This window comes from Panthera onca (genome assembly GCF_046562875.1).
Source record: "Panthera onca isolate mPanOnc1 chromosome E1 unlocalized genomic scaffold, mPanOnc1 haplotype 2 h2.Chr16_ul_5, whole genome shotgun sequence".
Lineage (NCBI taxonomy): Eukaryota > Metazoa > Chordata > Mammalia > Carnivora > Felidae > Panthera > Panthera onca.
The window spans coordinates 872166-894466 of NW_027675819.1; the positions used below are offsets into that span (position 1 = coordinate 872166).

At 36.6% G+C, this 22301-nt stretch overlaps 1 pseudogene; it reads right to left on the reverse strand.

Moving 5' to 3' along the window:
- Positions 1-173: 173 nt before the first annotated feature.
- LOC144615155 (EF-hand calcium-binding domain-containing protein 13-like) overlaps positions 174-22301 on the reverse strand; it is a 99029-nt pseudogene continuing 76901 nt past the window's right edge.

Consider the following 22301-nt stretch of genomic DNA (forward strand, 5'->3'; position numbering starts at 1 on the left):
TCACAGAGCTCAGGCTTGGCACACTATGGTGGCACTGGTGCTCACCAGTCATCTCACTGCAGCGCCCCCCCCCCCCCCCCCCCAGGGTGCCCTCCATTGCTGTATATCCCATCCATACATCTCCCATCCCCACTGGTAGATGATGGCCTTTACAACTAGATGCATTCAGACTACTAACCATGTTCAGGTCCATGTCTTAATACTTCATCAAGTAAAACATTAGCTGCATGAAAGTCATTGTTCATCAATAATGCCTTGAGGCTAGAGACATCAATTAGATCATTCTGGAGAATTTGAATAGTAATGAAGAGTAGCTGTGTCACTGAGAAAAAAAAAAAAAGAGCAAAAACGTGCTTCAACAGCAGAAATAAGAGTACATTGTTCACTTTCACTTAATGGGCTTGAGTTGCATAAAAGAACTTTACATGAAATTACTAGTAGTTTTAAAAACCATTGTGTAGGGGCGCCTGGGTGGCGCAGTCGGTTAAACGTCCGACTTCAGCCAGGTCACGATCTCGCGGTCCGTGAGTTCGAGCCCCGCGTCAGGCTCTGGGCTGATGGCTCGGAGCCTGGAGCCTGTTTCTGATTCTGTGTCTCCCTCTCTCTCTGCCCCTCCCCCGTTCATGCTCTGTCTCTCTCTGTCCCAAAAATAAATAAAAAATGTTGAAAAAAAAAAAAAAACAAAAAAAAAAAACAAAAAAAACCATTGTGTATTGTAACAGCTAGCAGTTACTGAACACTAAGTGCTGGAGACTCTTCTGAGTACTTCTACTTTACCTACTTAAGTCTATTATTACCTATAATAATTCCAAGATAGGCATTATTATCCCCATTTTTCAGATGAAGGAATTGAGGTTAGTGAGATTTAAAAAAAAAATTTAATGTTTATTTATTTTTGAGAGAGACAGACAGACAGACAGACCACGAGCGGGGAAGGGTCAGAGAGAGACAAAGATGCAGAATCTGAAGCAGGCTCCGGGTTCGGAGCTGTCAGCACAGACTCCAACGTGGGGCTCAAACTCACTAACCGCGAAATCATGACCTGAGCTGAAGTTGGGCGCTTAACCAACTGAGCCACCCAGGCGCCCCGAGGTTTGTGAGGTTAAGTGATTTACTAAAGAATACACTGGTATTAAGTGGCAGGGCCAGGATTCAAATCCAGGCACGATATTTCCAAAGCCCATGCTCTTAACTACTGTGCCTTTCAAGTAGACGTATGTAACTGGTCAACCATGATGCCTACAGCTACATAATACTTCATATGTGGACCCTGAAATAATTGTGAAGCATTACAAAGAAGTTTACATCAAAACTTTATTGCCTTATTTCACTTAAAGTTATGTTACAGAGACAAAATAAGAAGAAGAAGAAGGTGCTGTTTCTGTAAGTCGTGCTCTTTATATTTATCTTATAGCCCCACAAATCTTGACAGCCTTGGTCACTTTCCAATGCCTTCAAACAGTTGTGGTTGTTGATGCTGTTTAATTTAATCCACATTTTACTAGCTGTTCTCAGCAGGAGGGTTGGTTTCACATAAGCTACTCCATCATAGTCAGAAGTAGAACCAGGTAACTCAAGCTTTATAGGTAAATTTGATGCCCTGCTCTGGTTGAAAATTACTGTTTAGGTTATTACTTTACTACAAAGCTATAGTGATTAAGACCATGTGGCATAAGAATAAATAAAAATCAATGGAATGGAACTGGGAGTCTAGAAATAAATCCATACATTTCTGATCAATTGATTTTTTACAAGGATGGCAAAACCATTTATTTAAGGGGGAAAAGAATGATCTTGTCAACAAATGATGCTGGGGTAACTGGCTATCTGCATGCCAAAGAATTAAAGTGGACTCCCATCTCACACCACATACAAACATTAACTCAAAATGAATCAAAGATTGAAATTAAAAGGCTAAAACTATAAAATTCTTAGAAGAAAACATTAGTATAAATCTTAATGATCTTGGATTATGTTTAGACATGATATCAAAAGAAGTGACAAAAGAAAATATAAACTGGATTTCACCCAATTTAAAAACGTTTGTGCTTCAAAGGACACCACCAAGAAAGCGAAAAGACCCATAAAATTAGAGAAAAGATTTGCAAATCATCTATCTGATAAAGCTATAGTATCCAGGACATAAGAACCCTAACAACGTGACAAATAACCCAATTTTAAAATAAGCAAAGGGTACATATCTCTAAATGGCCAGTAAACACATGTAAAGATGTTCAAAGTTATTAGCCATCAGAAAAATGCAAAACAAAACCACGGTGAGATACTTGTGAGACTAGGCTAGAATAAAAAAGACAGACAATGTAACAAGTACTGACAAGGATTTAAAAACTTTTTTTTTATTTTTTAATGTTTTTATTTATTTTTGAGACAGAGACAGAGCATGAACGGGGGAGGGGCAGAGAGAGAGAGGGAGACACAGAATCGGAAGCAGGCTCCAGGCTCTGAGCCATCAGCCCAGAGCCTGACGCGGGGCTTGAACTCACGGACCGCGAGATCATGACCTGAGCCGAAGTCGGACGCTTAACAACTGAGCCACCCAGGCACCCCAGTACTGACAAGGATTTAAAGAAATGTACAATGCTGTTGGGAATGTAAAATGGGGCAGCTGCTTTGGAAAATGTTCCAGCAGCTCCTCAAGTTGAATGTAAAGTTACCACGTGACCCAGCAGTTCCATTCCTAGGTAGGTACCTGAGAGAAATGTAAATGTACGTCCACACAAAAACCTGTACTCAAAAAAATGTACACATGTTCATAACAGCATTATTCTTAGTGGCCAAAAAAGGGAAACAACCCAAATGTCTATGAACTGATAAATGGCCAAAGAAAATGTGGTATAACCACAGAATATTATTCTACCACGAAAAGGAATAAAGTACTCATTTATGTTATAATGCAGGTGAACCTTAAAAACAGTATGCTGGGGCGCCTGGGTGGCTCAGTCGGTTGAGCGGCCGACTTCAGCTCAGGTCATGATCTCATGGTTTCGTGGGTTCGAGCCCCATATCGTGCTGACAGCTCAGAGCCTGGAGCCTGCTTCAGATTCTGTGTCTCCCTCTCTCTCTGTCCCTTCCTCGCTCTCTCTCTCTCAAAAATAAACATTAAAAATTAAAAAAAAAAAACAAACAACAGTATGCCAAATGAAAGAAGCCAGACACAAAAAGCCACAAATTATATGATTCTAGTTATATGATGTTCAAAAATCAACACAGATAGAAAGCAGACTAGTGGTTGTCAGTGGCTGGGGAGAGTGGGGAAATAAGCACTACAGGGTACAGGGGTTTTTTTGACGTGATGAAAATGTCCCAGAATTAGAGTGTGATGGTTGCACAACTTTGTGAATATACCAAAAACCACTGAATTGAACACCTTAAAAGGATGAGATTTGGGGCTCCTGGGTGGCTCAGTCGGTTAAGCAGCCGACTTCGGCTCAGGTCATGATCTCGCGGTCCGTGAGTTCGAGCCCTGCATCAGGCTCTGTGCTGACCGCTCAGAGCCTGGAGCCTGTTTCAGATTCTGTGTCTCCCTCTCTCTCTGACCCTCCCCCGTTCATGCTGTCTCTCCCTGTCTCAAAAATAAACATTAAAAAAATTTTTTTTTTAAAAAAAGGATGAGATTTTATGGTACGTGATTTATATCTCAGTAAAAATGTACATTTGATAAATAATGCCATTGATTATAAAGGTGTTCTAATTTTAGAGATATTCAAACGTGAAGAAAAAAAGACATTTGTTTCCCCAACGCATTTAGAAATACATTGTTGGCAGGGGTGTCTGCATTTGCGGAGAGTTCTTTGGTAGGTGTTCTCTGTAGACATGGGCGTTTAGGGAAAGATGCTGGTGTTGAAATGGTTTCCCTAATTTCAAGGAGCACGAGAGGAACTTTGGGGACAAAGACCAAGCAATTGTCTTTATGCAGCAGGGGCAAAATGATGTGGTTAGGCCACAGAAATGACATGGTAGTAAGAATGATACAGGGATTAATGGCCCAAGCATTTAAAGAAACTAGATAGATGAAGCTAAGATTTCTATAAATGAAATCAATGGCCAGTCCATTTGGGTAAACCTGAAAACTCCAAAGGCCTGTCTTGAGACAGCACAGAGGGTAGTGGTCCTTCACCCAATTTCCACACCTGATTTAATTCATAGATCCAGAACCCCTTGAGTGAAGAAAAATTTATCTCCTCTTGAGGAAGGACTTTATATTAACAGCAAAGGTATTTACTGTGTATCTTCTTCGACCCTGTTTTATTTCTTTTCCCTCCTTTATAACTTTGTCCCATTTTCACTTGTTTTTTTTTTTTTTTTTTTTTATATCGCATAAGCTGCTTGAAATCCTTTTTGACACTATAGAGACTACAAATTAAACACTTGAAATCCATTTAGTGATTTTTTTTAAATGTGATTTCATTATCTTTATTTTACAGTCACTTCTTTAAACTGGAAGTATTCACTTACCTACGGACTCTTTGAAAGGTGGACTTCCTTTAATTCTTTCAAAGAAATCTTTTAAATTCACCTCATTATTATCTGGAAATATCAAAATCAAGCATATTGTCATTAAAACCCTGATACTCAGTCAGTACACAAAATAAAGGCTCTGATTAACAATACCTAAAATCTCATTCTACCTTATTTTCTCTCTCAAATGGCTGAAACTATTTCAATGTAATTTTTCATACTTTCAGGAACCACACCTATTGATCAGTTAATGATATTAATAGTTCACTTTTTTTGACTTCTTACTCAAAAGTAAGAACTTAAAATAACTTTTGAGTTCCTTATGTATACTAAGTATCCTTTTATGATGCTTCACATTTATTAACTAAAATATGCACAAGAATTCATTCTATAACATGCTTGATGTGCCTATCCTTAAAAGATGAAAGCAAAGAGAAATTAAATAACTTGTCTAGGTCACAAGAGCCAGAAAGTGCTCGAGGCTGTATTTGAACTAAGGCAGTCTAAGGCCAGAGGTGACAATGTTAACTATTGGGACACACACACACACACACACACACACACACACACACACACAGGAAATAAAATGCAGTAATGTAACCACAGCAGAAAATATAGGGCTATACCTACAATGAAAAGACTTTAACTTATAACAAAATGGCAAGCTGGGTAGCACAGGAATGATTACAAATTCCTAAAGATGCTGTATGAAATACTTTATTCTATAAATGCATTATCAAGTTGTATGAAAAGGAAATAATAAAACGTTAAGTGGGCACAGAGATCCAGAGGGGAAAACCAAGTGAATACTAAGCCTACAGCTATTTGGGGATACATATTAGATCCAAAAGCAGCAAGGTGCTTGATTTAAATGTTCATGCATATTCATAAAAGAAATCTTGGGTCCTGCTACACGGAGAGTTTGAATTTAGATACCAAATGAAACTGGGATGCTTAAAGAATTTCAATCCAGTGAAAGGGAGATTAAAATATTATATTCACTGGCCCATGTAAACACCAGGGTGACCTAAATCTTCCCAATTTTGAGAGGCAGTGGGTAAAAAAGATCACCTGTGAAAAATCTCCTGCAACTCATGTGGGCTTAGGGTCTAAATTTATACCACTCTCATGATATGAAAAACTCCAGGTCAAAACATAAAAATTGATTGAGGTCAATAATAATCTATGGCAAAAGCAATAACCAATCAATGCTGGGGAGGTACTCTTAAACCTAAGACATGCTCATGGGATTCCCATAGAAAAAACAAGCTGGTTAAGATAAACCCCAAATAAAAAGCCACCTAAAACTGGTAAAACTCACCAGCTTCTAGAAGTATTCCCACACGATTTGACACTTAAGAGTGGATGTAAATAGGAAAGGAGATCAAGTTCACAATACATGAAGTCAAAGATGGAAAACAAAGATAAATATGTGACCACTTGGAAACAATGATCAAGACTAAATAATTATTCTTCTGAGATGTAATGAAACCTTGGGTATTTCCTTTGGTTAAAAAAGCAGAATGGGACAAGCAAAATAAAAGGTGAAATTGGGTCTCCTCTGAAGAAAGACTGCAGATCAAAATGAAGCTGCTGATGTCATGTCTTTGTTTTATTACATAATGGTATTTTCCCACCCATGCTTACAAGAAATGAATGCTAATTATCTAAATAAGCATATGTAGAGTATGAACAGATAGATACGGTCAGTAAATAAATTAGCAGACTATTTTGGCTCTAATTTATATCAACCTAGGCCTCACTGCGACTGCCTTTAGCATTTTACCTCCATATAAAACACTCTAAAACTGGTTCCTATAAACAGGAAAAAATGAGCAGAATCTCAAGCCAAAAAAAATGCTCACCACCGATGTCACAATATTTAAGGGCTTCACTGACGTCCTCCTCAGCTAAATTAACATTCAAACTTTTCAGGGCATGCTCCAAGTTACGTATGCCAATCTTGCCATTATCAACACTTGTCAAGATATAAGCAGCTTCTTTAACTGCTACAAAGATAAATAAATATATATAAGATACTATTATTTTAAAAAATGCAAAATAGTTTGTCCAGAGTCCACTATAGGTGAACTCTCAATTTAAGTATATATATTTAACTAAAATCTCTGCAGAAAAAAAGCAAAGTATTTTCTACTTGTAACTGACAACCTATTTATTTCAAGCAGCATTTAAAAAAATTAAGGGCGCCTAGGTGGCTCAGTCGGTTAGGCATCCAACTTCAGCTCAGGTCATGATCTCATGGTTCCTGGGTTTAAGCCCCGCATTGGGCTCTGGGCTGAAAACTCAGAGCCTAGAGCCTGCTTCAGATTCTGTGTCTCTCTTTCTGCCCCTCTTCCACTTGTCCTCTCTCCCTCTCTCTCTCTCTCTCTCTCTCTCTCTCTGTCTCTTAAAACTAAACATTTTAAGAAAAGAAAAAATTAAACCAAAAAATTATATGCAGAATATGATGGGTTACCTGAATCCACTCATCCATTAAATACTGAGTAAGCTGTGACCCTTTCTTAAATAATAGTAACATCCTGTACATGTAGATCTAAAGACTTCTATCAACTGATGAAATAAACGAAAAAAAAATGCTAAAATTTGAGATTAAAGCTCTTGATCTCCAGGGCCACTACCAGTCTATATTGTGCTTTTGTGTGAATTGAAAAAAGGCACCCCTCTCTATGTATCAATTACAAAGAGGCATACCTTCCTCTAGGTAGCTGCAATCTAGCATTGGTGGTCCTAGCCTGGAGAGCACAGTGGAATGTAGAATGCATTTCAGTCTCTACTTGTACCCTCTCAACCAGGCATCTTTGTGCAAGCACAACCCATACAACCAAATGTAGTCCTGTTGATACCACACCAATTTAAAATATAAAACATGATCATTACTGGGAGTTTCAATTTTTTGTCAATACCATTTCTCACCCCATTTCTCTCTCAACCCCAAAACGAAGTTGTCATGTATGTTTCCACAGTCCGAAAATCGTTGCATTATACTAACAGATCTAAACCTTCAGTTGGAAAGAATACCATAATACCATTTTAGACCTATATTCATTTTTACTAACATTTATTTTATAGCTACTAAGACCAACAATGAAAATTTCAGCCCTCTTAAAGAGTTTCCTTTAAATTCCTTGAAGACAGGGACTGAATTTGTCATGTCTGTAAATAAAATTATAATACATTATATAGTTGGTACTATGAGAAAAATGTGTGCCAGATATGAGCACTGAGCACTCAGATATAAAGCACTGAGACAGTTCACCTAACCTATAACTCTGAAAAGTCTTATGGGTTGAGGAGTGATGTTTGAGCTGAGTTTGGGGGGAAAATGTGAATTTGTTTGACAGAAAATATACAGAAAGGAAACAGCACATGCAAATATACGGAACCAAAAGCACATGGAAGATATGGAACCAATTTAAATTATAATAAGTAATATGGTTACAGAATAAATACAAATGCAGAAGTGATGAGAGATGAGGCTAATGAGATAAGAAGACAGATTTATTGTCATTCTTTAATTCCATAAATATTCACAATTATATAAGTCAATAATATAAAAGATTTGAAACAATGCCTAGCACAGTAAATATCATCTAATATTAGCTATTAAATTAGCTATTAATAAGGGGCTTCTGAAAGCCAAAATTGTGCTAGGATCTGGAGAAACAATGCTAGGACTTGTAGCAAAATGGAAACATGGTTCTTGGCCCAATGATGCTTCCAGGCACGTAAGAAAAAGAATCATTAACCAAATAATCAAAAATGTGACTAGAAAACAACCAGATTTTAACATGGGCAGAAGACCTAAATAGACATTTTTCTGAAGAAGACATACAGATGGCCAACAGACACACGAAAAGATATTCATCACCAATCTCAGGGAAATGCAAATCAAAATAACAATGAGATATCACCTTACACGTGTCAGAATGACTAAAATCAAAAACATAAGAAGTAACAAGTGCTGGCGAGGACGTGGAGAAAAAGCAGCCCTTGTGCAATGTTGGTGGAATGTAAATTGGTACAGCTGATGTGGAAACAGTATGGAGGTTCCTCAAAAAGTAAAAACAGAAATACTATTTGACCCAATAATTCCACTACTGGGTATTTACCCAAAGAGAACAAAAACACTAACTCAAAAAGGTATATGCACCCCTATATGTTTATTGCAGCATTATTTACAACAGCCATGATATGGAAGTATCTCAACTATCTATCAATAGGTGAATGAATAAAGATGTGGTATATTATGGAATTTGACAAAACCATGGAAAAGAATGAGATTTTTTTTGCCATTTGCAACAACATGGATGGACCTAGAGGGTATTATACTAAGTGAAATATGTCAGACTGAGAAAGACAAACACCATATGATTGCACTCATATGTGGAATCTAAAAAACAAATAAAAAAAAGAAAAGCAAAATCAGACCTATAAATACAGGAACAAACTGATGGTGGCCGGAGAGAAAGGGGGATAATGGGTAAAAGGGGTAAAGGAGAGTAGGAGATACAGGTTTCCAGGAATGTAATGACTATGTCATGGGAATAAAAGGCACAGGAAAGGGAATATAGTCAGTGATATTGTAATATTGTTGTATGGTGACAAATAGCTATGTTTGTGGTGAGCATAGCAAAATGTATAGAGAATCACTACACCTGAAACGAATATAACATTGTGTGTCCACCGTACTCAAATAAAAAAAGTTTAATGAGAAATTATATTATTTTGGTCTTAATGAATTAAGATAATTCAAAGTTCTCTAATATTTTTGCTACTTTTTTTCCTAAGTAAGCTCTACACCCAACATGGGGCTTGAACTCATGACCCTGAGGTCAAGAGTTGCATGTTCTACCAACTGAACCAGTCAGATGCTCCTACTTTTGTCACTATATAAGCTAAAATATATTGAGCATTTCTAGTGTCATTTAAAAAAATATTAATGGGTATTTATAGTATGAAGTAAATGCTATGAAAAAGACATAGTTTAATGAAAGCTTATAATAAAAGAAGCTGACCTCGACTAGCAGATAATGACAGGCTCCCTAGAGGAAATTGACATTCATTCAATTTTTTTTTTAATGTCTATTTTTGAGACAGAGAAGGAGACACAGAATCTGAAGCAGGCTCCGTGCTCTGAGCTGTCAGCACAAAGCTCAGCACAGGGCTCAAACTCACAGACTACGACATCATGACCTGAGCCAAAGTGAGACACTTAACCAACTGAGTCACCCAGGCACCCCATCACTCATTTGAAAGATGAGTAAACATTAACTAGGCAAAGAGTGTCAGGGAAAACTATTCCAGGGAACAAAATACGCAAAAGCTTTGTAGTTGGAGTTCTAAGGAAATGAAAGAAAGCCATTGTACTTGAAAATGCAGAAAGCAAGGGTAATGGTACAAAATTATACCAGAGAGCTAGGACATGCAGGATTTTGATCTTTAACAACAATGAAAAATGTTTAAAGAGTTGAAAATAGGGGGACATCACACAATCAGATTACTTTTTTGAAAAAAAAAAAATTACTCTGGCTGGAGTGGGAAGAATGGACTAGGAATCCATTGGCACCTGGCAATGATCCTAAAAAATAACTCCTTCATAGGGAATGCTTTCTTGTATACATATATAAAGTCCTTACCATCTGCTGTTGGTAGTTTCAGATTTGAAGACAAAGCCTCTTTCCTAAAGTCTGCAAATTTAAATAGAGAGATTATGCCATAAGGAACAGCATCCTGATTTTACCCAGTTTGGAAGAAAACCAATGGATAAATTACATACTTCATTTCTCAATAACATTTAGCATTGACCATCCCCTTCTTCTCAAAATCCTCCACTAGCTTCCAGAATAACGTTCTCTACTCATCTTCCTCTTACTTCTTAGACTCCATGGATTCGTCAAGCTCCACCAAGCTTCTTAACTGTGGCTGAGATTCTAATGTTACAAATGCTTCCTTTATCCCTAAGAGAACAGCTTAATCCCCAGGCTCATATATTCAATAACGTGTTTAATTATTAGTCTGAATTGTCCTTTTTTAGTCCTGCCTGCCTACCTATCTATCTAATTCTGGAGCTTTTCCTAAGGACAAGGTGCAGTTATACGCTTCATCCTATACATTTTCTACACAAATGCAAATTGATACAGAGATCTATTTGAGGGACAAGTGATAGAAACAAAATATGTCCATTTGCATAGATGGACCACATCGCAGTTAGAGAGCAGTTTAGAATAACTCACAACTAGTACAGGTATTACCTTGAAGCAAAAGGAGGTTAGAATCAAGATACATTATATTTACATTAATTTTTAAAATGTGATCCAAGCAGGATTAAAAAAATATAACTAACCTATTAAAAAGTACTTTCAAAATAGTAGGTTTGGCAATTTTACAAGATAACTCTAAAACAGAATTTCTCAACCTGAGCAAAATTACATTTGGGGCCAGCTAATTATGTGGGGGAGTGCTGTCCTATACATTATAGGGTGGTTAGTAGCATCCCTCACCTCTACTCACCAGATCCCAGCATTCCTCCCCCATCAGTTTTGACAATCTAAACTGTCTTTGCAGATTGCCAGTTTTCCCTGAGACACAGATCTGATCTCATTTTTTAGCTGAAGTTAAATTTAAAGGCAGGGGATGGCTTTCCAAGTATTGATAAAACCCATCTGGGTATATCCCAGATAAGAATATGGATGGATCAGGTAAATTCTTTGTAAATAGAGCAAATAGCCAGATCAACACTTACACAGAATGTTATATAGACCAATGGTTTAATTGTTCAACAATAACTTGTATTTTTCAAAGAGCCTGTCACCTAAAAGAAAAAGAAAGCTAGACAACTATTAGGACCTCTCTAAAATTCATAAAAGGAAAGGGATTAACTTTGAAATGAAATTACTCTAGAAAGAAACATTTTAAAGCCATATGACAACGTATATAAATACTTTCAGACCAAGTTTACAATGCAGTCCAAGAGATCATCCAGGAATTTGATACTGTAATAACTAAATCTCCGTGAATATAGAATATAAGATATATCTCTAAATCTGATCTGTAGTAAATTGCATTTCAATACATTTACAGTAGTATTTAGGAACTAAGTATTAAGATTTAATTAATTAGTATTTGGTAAAATATTTTAAAACCTTGGATAAAATTTTAGAAGAAATTTTTATTACAAGTTGCTGGTTATCTGCTCAATCAACTCACCGTCGAGCAAGGAATCATCCAACACTTCTTGAAAACTATTATCAGTGAAATAAATTCTATTGGTGTTTCCAAGTACATCTGCATAGTTGTCCTTGCCAGACTGATCACTTTCTTCCATACATTCCAATGTACCGATGATGTCATTCAATACTACAAACACAGAGAATATACATGCAACATGTAATTCAGTCCATGGATCTAAATTTTTGGAACATAACAGTAAAACTGATGGATTCTTCCAGTTTTGCACTGTCCAAAATGGCAGCCACTACCCACATGTGGCCATTTAAAAAGGTAGAGCAATCCGTTCTCCACTATAGTTTTCTATAGCCCCTTATCTTTATTCTTAAAATTATTTTGTTAAAACTCTGGGTTCTGCGTGGGCTATTCCTTTATGAACAAAAAAGTATGCCAAAGTTTCTCTAGGGATTCTATTAACGAGCTCACCATTTCATAAAAAATACCCTCCATTCGTCACACCTGCTCCCAAACTCCAATCCTTCCCTTTCTACTTTCTTTCCCTACACCCCTTGCTCCTGTCAGCTCACTTTACCCAATTTAGAGAATCAGCAAAGCCTATTATGTTTAGCATGATAATATCAAACATCTGAACTAGGAAATCCATGACTGACCACCCCCCCCTTAATTAAAACAAACAAAAACCTCTTCACATTTCTAAAGTACATGTCTAAAAAAATAATCTTTCAGAATTCATTAAGAGAAATATATAATAAATTACTTTAAAATTAGCTAATTTATGTGAAAGTATAATTTAATATATTATGTTGTTCCATGAGTTAGTCATTAGTCATTGGTAAGAAGTTTCAAAAATAGGCCATGTGAGGAATGGTTGAAAGGAAATCTGAGTCCAGAGAAAAGATGATTCAACATAAAAGAAAGAAAATATAAGAGCTCTCCTCCCATCCCTGGAGGGCTACTGACGGGGAAGAGTCCAAATGTTAAGTTTGGGAATGGAATTATAAGGCAGGATTTCCATCAAATATGTGGAACAATTGACTAGTTCTACAGCTGTCCAAAAATTATGGAATGCGCTGCTTCAAAGAGTCATAAGGATTTCCAAGACAAACAGTAGGATGAGTGTCCCTTACGATTAGCCTGTCCCTGAAGCCCACTAATGTGTTTTTTAAATTTTTTTTTAATGTTTATTTCTGAGACAGAGAGAGACAGAGCATGAGTGGGAGAGGGGCAGAGAGAGAGGGAGACCCAGAATCTGAAGCAGACTCCAGGCTCTGAGCTGTCAGCACAGAGCCCGACACGGGGCTCGAACTCACAAACCGCGAGATCATGACCTGAGCCAAAGTCGGACGCTCAACCAACTGAGCCACCCAGGCACCCCTAATGCGGTTTTTAAATAAACATGTAAAAATCGAAAAAACTCCGTATCTAATTAACACAGAAACTATCAAATCCTCTACTATAGACCTCATTCTCTGACCACAGTAAACTAAAAATAAACAACAAAGAGAGGACAATAATGAAATTCAAATTCAAATTTAAAATTTTTAAATTCATTTAAAATTTTTCAAATAATTGCTTTCAAATTTAAGGTTTTTCTCTTAGGCAACTCTTACATCAAGGAGAAAATCAAAATACAACTGAATATGCTTAGAAAAAAACAAGAATAAAGACTTTGATAAACCAAAGTCTTACTGAAATGAAAATTGATAGTCTTAAACATTTATTTCTCAGTAAGAAGAAAAAAGTAAGTTCATAATTTAAACAACTTAGAAAAACTACAAAATGGACAAAAGGGAACAATAGAAAGGACATCCTAAAGATAAAAGCAGAATTTTTTTTTTACTACAAATAGAAACACTAAAGATAAATCTAAGATGTAGAGCTTTAAAAAGAGAGATAATTAAAAGATCTGCTAGGAAATCTAGAAGAAGATATATATATATATATGTGTGTATATATGTGTGTATATATACACACATATATACACACACACACACACACACACAAATATATATATACAAATTTAAGAATGAGAAAATAACCAGACACAAAAAAATCAAAAGAATTATCACTGCATAGGATTGTACTAATATTCCCAAAAAACACTTGAATAAAATAAATTTCCTAGGAGAATAAAAATTACCAAAACTGACAAAATAAAACAGAGGATGGCAATAAGCAGTCCACCAAAATCAAAGTCAAAGATGAATAATAAACTAGAAAAAAAATGGCAATAGACAAGACAGAACATTAATGTCCCTTATATATAAAGAGCTATTTAAAAAAAAAAAAGAGCTATTTATAAATTCATATGAAAAAGACAATCTAATTAAAATAAAAGAAAAGCATATTCGACAATCATATGAAAAATGTTTTACCTCACTAGTCATTAAAGACATGCATATTAAAACAATAATAGAATTCTTTTACCAGCAGAATTTTCAATAAATAATATCCATTACTGATAAAAGTGTGAATTTTTACAAACTTTTTGGAGGATAATTAAGCAGTAGCTGTTAACATCTCACATCTGCATATATTTCAGTCTAGCAGTGTGACTTCTGAGGGTTTTATCCCCCAGGAGAACTTTATGCACATATATACATACAACAATGCTCATCAAAATGTTTCAGTGGTGAAAAATTGGCAAATTTTCAGATTTTTAATTGGCAAATATCATCAAAAGTGTTGTGGATAAAATGACAGTACATCCCCCAAATGGAATATTATTGCAGTCTTTAAAAAGAATGAGGTTGCGGGGCGCCTGGGTGGCGCAGTCGGTTAAGCGTCCGACTTCAGCCAGGTCACGATCTCGCGGTCCGTGAGTTCGAGCCCCGCGTCAGGCTCTGGGCTGATGGCTCGGAGCCTGGAGCCTGTTTCCGATTCTGTGTCTCCCTCTCTCTCTGCCCCTCCCCGGTTCATGCTCTGTCTCTCTCTGTCCCAAAAATAAATAAAAAAAAAGTTGAAAAAAAAAAAAAAAAAAAAAGAATGAGGTTGTTTATGATACAATGGAACATGGAACAATATCTAAGATACACTGTTAATTTCTTTAAACCTGCAAGTCGTGGAATATTATGGACATGGTAATTTTATTTTAAATTTTTTTTTTAACGTTTTATTTATTTTTGAGACAGAGAGAGACAGCGCATGAACGGGGGAGGGGCAGAGAGAGAGGGAGACACAGAATCGGAAGCAGGCTCCAGGCTCTGAGCCATCAGCCCAGAGCCTGACGCGGGGCTCGAACTCACCGACCGCGAGATCGTGACCCGGGCTGAAGTCGGACGCTTGACCGACTGAGCCACCCAGGCGCCCCCATGGTAATTTTATTTTAATTAGTTAATTATTAATTAATTGATTGATTTATTTAGAGAACAAGCAGGGGCAGAGAGAGAAGAAAACAGAGGATCTGAAGTGGGCTCTGTGCTGACAGCAGAGAGCCCAATGTGGGGCTTGAACTCACAAACCATGAGATCATAACCTGAGCCAAAATCAGACATTTAACCAACTGAGCCACCCAAGTGCGTCTAATTTTTAAATAATATCAGAATACACAAATATTCATAGATTCAAATAAAAAAGGCTAAAGGGATATTTACCACACTTTAACAGGGATATTTCCAGAAGGTGACATTACATGAGCCTTGCACTTTATATCTCTTACATTTCTGGTCACTAAATTTTTTTATAACAGTTTCAAAATTACCATTATTATATAATAAAATGTCCTTACTTTAGCTATTGGAAAACATCATAACCTTGTCATTTTCCCAATCTTTTCCATTCAAATACAAATTCTTAAATGAAAAACAAATGTAATCAAGTTTGCCATAACTGGAAGAGTTCAAATGTAGATGAAACAAACATTTGGCACAGATACTACAAAGAAGATCTGAGCACCAAATATAATGTTTGGCTACGTGACCTCTGAATGAGTCCTGTGTTGTTTGCCATTCAACAGTTTTACCATAAAGTTCTTACCAACAAAAGTGGAAAATTTCTGAGTGTCCTTCAAAGCCCTCATACAGTCTTTAACATTCACCACGTTGTCATCTGTAAGAGAGAGAGGGGAGGGGAACAGACAAGAATCCCTGGAAAACGTAATATTAAAAAGCTCATATGAAAATCAAAACCAGCATACAATTTCTTTACTTTACATACAAGATACTTGGGATTCATTTTCACCCACTGTGCCTTGCAATTAACCTTACAAGATTGTAGATACGCTAGTTCTGATTCTACCTGTAAGGCAACTAACCTACTAAGAAAGTTGTAAGTCCAATAACTTTACTTGGTACAAACCAGCAAAGCTAGGTTTTCTATTCACAGAGCTGGAATTTCCAAACTATGTGTTAGTCACTAAATCAAGATCTATCTAAAGAGAGTGGATACCAATGAGCCCACTCCCCCACAAAATTTCTACCTGCTTGCTAAGAGTATTCTCATTAACTGTAAAAAAGGACTTTAAAAGAAAGTCTCCTCTTTAAGGACATTTACAGCAATACAAGCAAATACCTATAGATATTAGCTCAAAGGAGCCCTATTCGCTTGAACAAAAACCTTGCACACTTTCTTCAGTTACTCCTACCCAAAACAAAAAAATGGATAATAATATTTAAATGCTTACCAGAAACAAGATCTGACTGAAGAATTTTCTCTACCTCTTCTTCAGGTGACTTAATCCCAATATTGCCTAGAAAGCTCTCCAAGTTCTTCCCAGATATCATGTCACCTTCAAGCCCATCAAGAGCTAAGACAATGTCTTGTAACTCTAGAAACAGAAAAAAGTGATTCGGTAATTGAACTAACCTCTGACTTAAAAAACAACAGTAGCCATCACTCAAGACTTTTGTCAGTGGTAGTCCATGATTTATGATCACCTCTTGAATAAGAAATCTCAGTGAAGAATCCAGCCCTCAGGAAATTCTAAGTCCAGCAAAACAATATGCTTGGTCTGCCATGTTTCTTTGGTGCTAATATAAAATTGGCACAACCAAAATGGTTGCTATGGCTGAATTTTTCACTGCAATGACACAAAGTAGTTATTTTAAACTAGAGCTCTAATGGTAGCAAACAAAATTAACTCATCCTGGTGGAAGTGAAATAGATTTCAGAATCATGAGAAATGTAAAATTGTAAACACAAGTATCACAAAGACTCACTCACCTTTTCTTTTCAATTCTACCAAGATCCAGTTGTACTCTGGCATCTGGAATTTTGCTTTATTTCCAGCCCTTTCAAAGGAGGCGGTGTTAAGTACATTCAAATCCTGGCTCCAGGATTTGTGACCTGAAACTATCTGACCTTGAGCAAATTATTACTATTTAACCCCTCTATCAAATTCAGTAGTCTTATATCTAAAATAATTTAATAATACTATCTACCTCACACAGTTAATATGGAGATTAAATATATGATGTATGAAAAACACTTAAAACAACATTAGGTATATAGCAAACACTAAGTGTCATATTAATAGCAATAAAGTTACTATTATTATTATTATTATTATTATTATTATTAAGCCTTCAGGAATAGCTGCAAACAGTAATCACAGCTTCTTAGTACCTTCGATCCCGCTTCACTTTCTGTCCCCCTAACATCTCAGCGAGGCAACTGCAAATGACAGTCACCTAAAAACCTGTATCAGCTCTGCTTGTTTTACCTAAAGCTTGGTTCCCTTTAAAATATGGTTTCTTTGCACAGACACCTTAAGAGGAGTCTGCTCATCCTCCCATGCTCCACATAGGACCAGGAAGCAGAGAAACACTCCTAAGATTCTGCTGTCTGGCTATTTTAGTTCCACCTTCAATCAAACCTATCCCTCCCCTGAGATTCAGGCCTGTCATTGACCTACACTACCCTCCGGACACCATCATCTACTGACTTTCTGATCACTCTTTCACCTTCTTGGAGGATCTTTGGTCACCCTGCTCATAATCCTCCCTTAGCCCCATTTCCCATTATCATCTGATGACAATAAGAATGACCTTGACCTCTCAACTCCAAAAACTTTCACTTCCTTTCCAAAGTCATCCAGATCAATGGCTATCCTTAATCCTCATCAATACCTAGAACTGCCTGCCCAACCTCTAAAATCTTCAACTACAAGATCAGACACTGACCATAATCCCTTAAAACTGTGTGTATACTGAAGGAAAGCATAGAACTTGATCCACAATATGCCTGTTTTCTCAGCCCCTCCAAGTTTGTCAACAAATAGTCCAGGCACAGTGAACTAACCTTATCAGTCAGTAATGAAGGGAACAGTCTGAGCATATGACAGTCAACCTTGCAAGGAGACTTTTCTAAAAAGAGCAGTTTCAGGCCTGCTATGTTAACACTTTTCTTCCAGGGTGGCCCTTCCTCACTCTTCCCTGTAATTATTGGCCTTTTCTTGCACTGGCTGACAGATTCCAGTGTCAACCCCCAATCATTATGACCAGCTCCCAGATTCAGGTACCTAAACTACACCTTTCTCCTTTTTCACTGTTCTCCTTTCTCAATGGTTTAGTTTCCATTTTTTTTTTCCTTCCTCCACATAAAAAGTTATCTGTCCTGAATACCAGTCTTTCTGAACTCTGTTTTCTGATTTCAAAATTAACTACCATTTACCAAGTATATAGTATGTGCCTAATAATTAGATTATGTGCTTTATATGTGTTTTTGCAGTTGATCCTGACAACTCTAGGAGAAACGTGATTTTATTAGCTTCCTTGTTTTAAAGATGAGGAAACCAGAATGACCTACAGAGACTACCCAGCTGGTAAGTCAAAAACCCACAAACCACCATGTATCAAACTCCATAGCCCATGTTCTTTTCTACCTGTGTGCATTGTTTCCTATAGCACGGCTAATCTATTTCACTATACTATATTGATGCTAATTATGTTACGTGACCCAGGTAACATATTTATATGTCAACAGGGAATTATTAAGTACTTTTCTTAACCTAAAAGAGAAACAATGATGTTAAAAATTTTATACCAGGGCAGAGTGGTTATGAAAAATCTGAAAAGTATCTATCTACTTCTTTACACCCAGAAATGACTCCGCTTCCGTTTTCCTAAACATATACCTATGTTGTTATTCTTCTCCTGACAGCGCTCATTGACCAAACAGTCATTTGAATGTTATTCAAATAAATTACCAGTGATAATTAAGTTTTAAACTTATTTTCCCAATAGAAAAGTACACAAACTCCATGAGTATGATCTCCATTGGTTTTAGGTCTATGATTTAACTTTTAAGCAAAAATGGAAGTCAAGTGGTAGGAAATAGCCATGGTACCAAAATGCACATGGTCACTCTTGTATGTTAACAAAATCCAAAGAAAGGAACATGAGGAATGTCTACTAAAGGAAGAGGTAGAAGATTTCTGAGAAATTCTATAATATATAAGCCTTTACACAGGGTAGAGTCCTAAGTCTGAGGCTAAAAATGGTATAGAAAATTTTCATATCTGAAAAATTGTAAAGCTAGTATCTGACTTTACATAAAGTCCAGAACAAAACACACACACACACACACACACACACACACACACACACACAAATAACAACAACAAAAAAAGGGATTTAAAATAGGTTACACAGGCCCCATTCCAGAAAAAGGCATTTTTCTTTCATCATGGATGCTGCCAACTTTTAATCAAAATCAAGTTTTGCCTGCCTTAAAACAGATCAATGCCAACATGGTAAGCAGAAATTAACAGAACTAGAAATTCTAAAAAACAAAACACAAAGACATCCATTCAATAAAAGTAAATTTAACAGTCACAAATAATTTACTAGTTACCTTTTAACCTGGAGGCATCACGAATATCCTTTACCACTTGTCCAAATTCTTCTATTTGTACTTCATCATCTTCTGCAAGAAAAACATTTTTTTTCAGTTTATTTATTTATTTTGAGGGGGGGGGGGAGGGGAAGAGAGAGAGGGAGAGAGAGAATCCCAAGCAGGCTCCATCCTGTCAGCACAGAGCCAGACAAGGGGCTCGAGTCCACGACTGTGAGATCATGACCTGAGCTGAAATCAAGAGTTGGACAGTTAACTGATTGAGCCATTCAGGCACACCCCCACCCTCCCAGCCTTTTTCCTTTTTTAACATACACCATGGTCAAAAAGAGGATCCTAGGTCGGGAATGCTTACGTTCTTTCTCACGTTTCTAAAGCTCTGTTGAAATACTTAAGCAGTTCACTTGGTCATTTCCCCCACTTTATTCAGAGAAACTCAACTTTTATGATTTATATATTGAGGGACTCTGTAAGATTTCATTTAGAAGAAAAGGATTCTACTGCTTTACCAGCACCAAATATAAATACAAAACCAAAAATAACAAGGTTCAAAACTTTGCAAACCACTGCATTAAAATAGGAATTAAATCACATTGTACTGAAGGTCCAATAAAAGGTCTCAGTAAAAGAGAGGGAAAAAAATCGCTATTATCAGGTAGTATCATATTTTCATCAACCCTCTTCATCTCAAATATGTTAATAAACAAAACAACCAACACACTTAAAGTTCAAAATTACCAGTCTCACTTAAACAGGAGCTTAATGAAGAAAAAGGGGTAAGTAATCCTCACAGGGAAAGACAGTTCTTTGACAAAGACCGTAGACAGCATGCTCTTGTTACGAGGCTAGTTTTGCATAAACATTTCACATAAAAGAGTGTAACAGTACATTTGTAACTTCAAGGTATGAAAAATACGAAGGAGTGGAAATGTTCACCTGTGGTTGTGTACTACCTGTCTCCTACATGCAGAACATCAGCAGTAAATAATAGTCTTATTTGAAAAACTGTAGAGGTGCCTGGGTGGCTCAGTTGGTTAAGCGTCCGACTTCGGCTCAGGTCATGATCTCATGGTTCATGAGTTTGAGGCCCACAACGGGCTCTGTGCTGACAGCCCAGACCCTGGAACCTGCTTCTGATTCTGTGTCTCCCTCTCTCTCTGCCCCTCCCCCCACTCCTGCTCTGTCTCTCTGTCTCTCTCTCTCTCAGAAATAAATGCTAAAAAAAAATTTTTTAAGAAAAATTATAGTCCATGGTCTTTGTTTTACTTTGTAAACTCATTTTTGTTTTGTTTGAATCTTTTTTTACTTGCTAACTTAGTAGTGGTGGTGGCCACCACAAAGTCTATTTTACAGTATGGATATCTGAAGTCATGTTAATAAAAAAACGGGAATAGATCTCTTAACATTTCCTAACAGTCCCCTCTGTGTTCACGGGATATGCCATTTTCCAGTTACATGTTACACAACTTGAAGGTAATCAATGCATATTTGATCAATTTAGAGTAACAATAAATTAGATATTAACATTTTTTCTGTTGGACAACCAAACAATCTGAGGTTTCTTTATATTTTCTAAGTGTATATATTGGCATATCAACCAAGTACAAGATACAAGGAAAAAAAAAAGATTGACGAAAGGCAGACCGACAGTCTTATGTATCTTTTAATTGTAATATTTGGAATACTTACCATCCACTGTTGTTAATTTCAGCACAGCTAGGAATTCATTTTTTTTCAAGTTACTATTCAAGTTAGACAGAGTGGTCCACAGGTGAGAAATCTTCATCTTCCCTTTGCTGAGATTATGGAGGTTTTCAATAGCATCAGGCAATACTGAAAGGTAGATCACACACAAGTTTTACAACACCCTTGTCCAAGAAGTTAGTACAGTTAAACTATTACCTGGAACAGTCAGGAATTAAGGTTTTTATGGCTAAGAAGAATAACAAATACGTTATAAATGATTGCCAATTTTCAAATATTAAAACACAATAAAATATTGAACACCAAAATTAGTGTTTCTTTGAGGATTCTGAAATATTTCAAGAACTTATAGTGACCCACTGCTGAATAACCAATATAAAGAGTCATTTTCATTGACTTATAGATTTACAGAAGTCTGAATTCATAAACAACTCCAACTGATTAAACCATGAATTAAACCATAAAACCAAAATAGCTTTTGCTCTACATCTCCCCCGAACATCGTTCCCTGGATCTTACTTTCTCTTCAATCTACTACTGCAGACCATGGAAAGAAATTTTGTGGGGTTTTTTGTTTTGTTTTGGTTTTGGTTTTAATTCCAATGGAAAACCTTTGGAAGGTTTAAGGGGCAGGGAGTGAAATTATCTCATTACCAATGTGTAAAAGGATCACTCTACTACTGTATAGAGAACAGACTCTCTGGAAGATCAAGCAGTTAGGAAGCTAGTTCAGAGAAAAAGATGACAGTGGCTTCAGCAAGGGTAACAGTGATGAGAACAAGAAGTGGACAAACATAGGACGTGTTTGGAGAATAAAACTGGAAGTATTTTTAAAATTTTTTTTTAATTTAAGATTTTATTTTTAAGCAATCTCTACACCTGATTGTGGGGCTCAAACTTACAACCCAGAGATTAAAAGTCGCTCGCTTTATCAACTGCACCAGCCAGGTGCCCCAAGACTGAGAGTATTTACTGATGAATTGAATGAGAAGCTGGGGCCATGAAGAACTCCTAGGTTTAGAACTTAGCAGCTGAGTGGACAGTGGTGTCGAAAACTGAGGTAAGAGAGCCTAGGTAAAGAATAAGATCGTTGGACAGCAAGAATTCTTTTTTATACA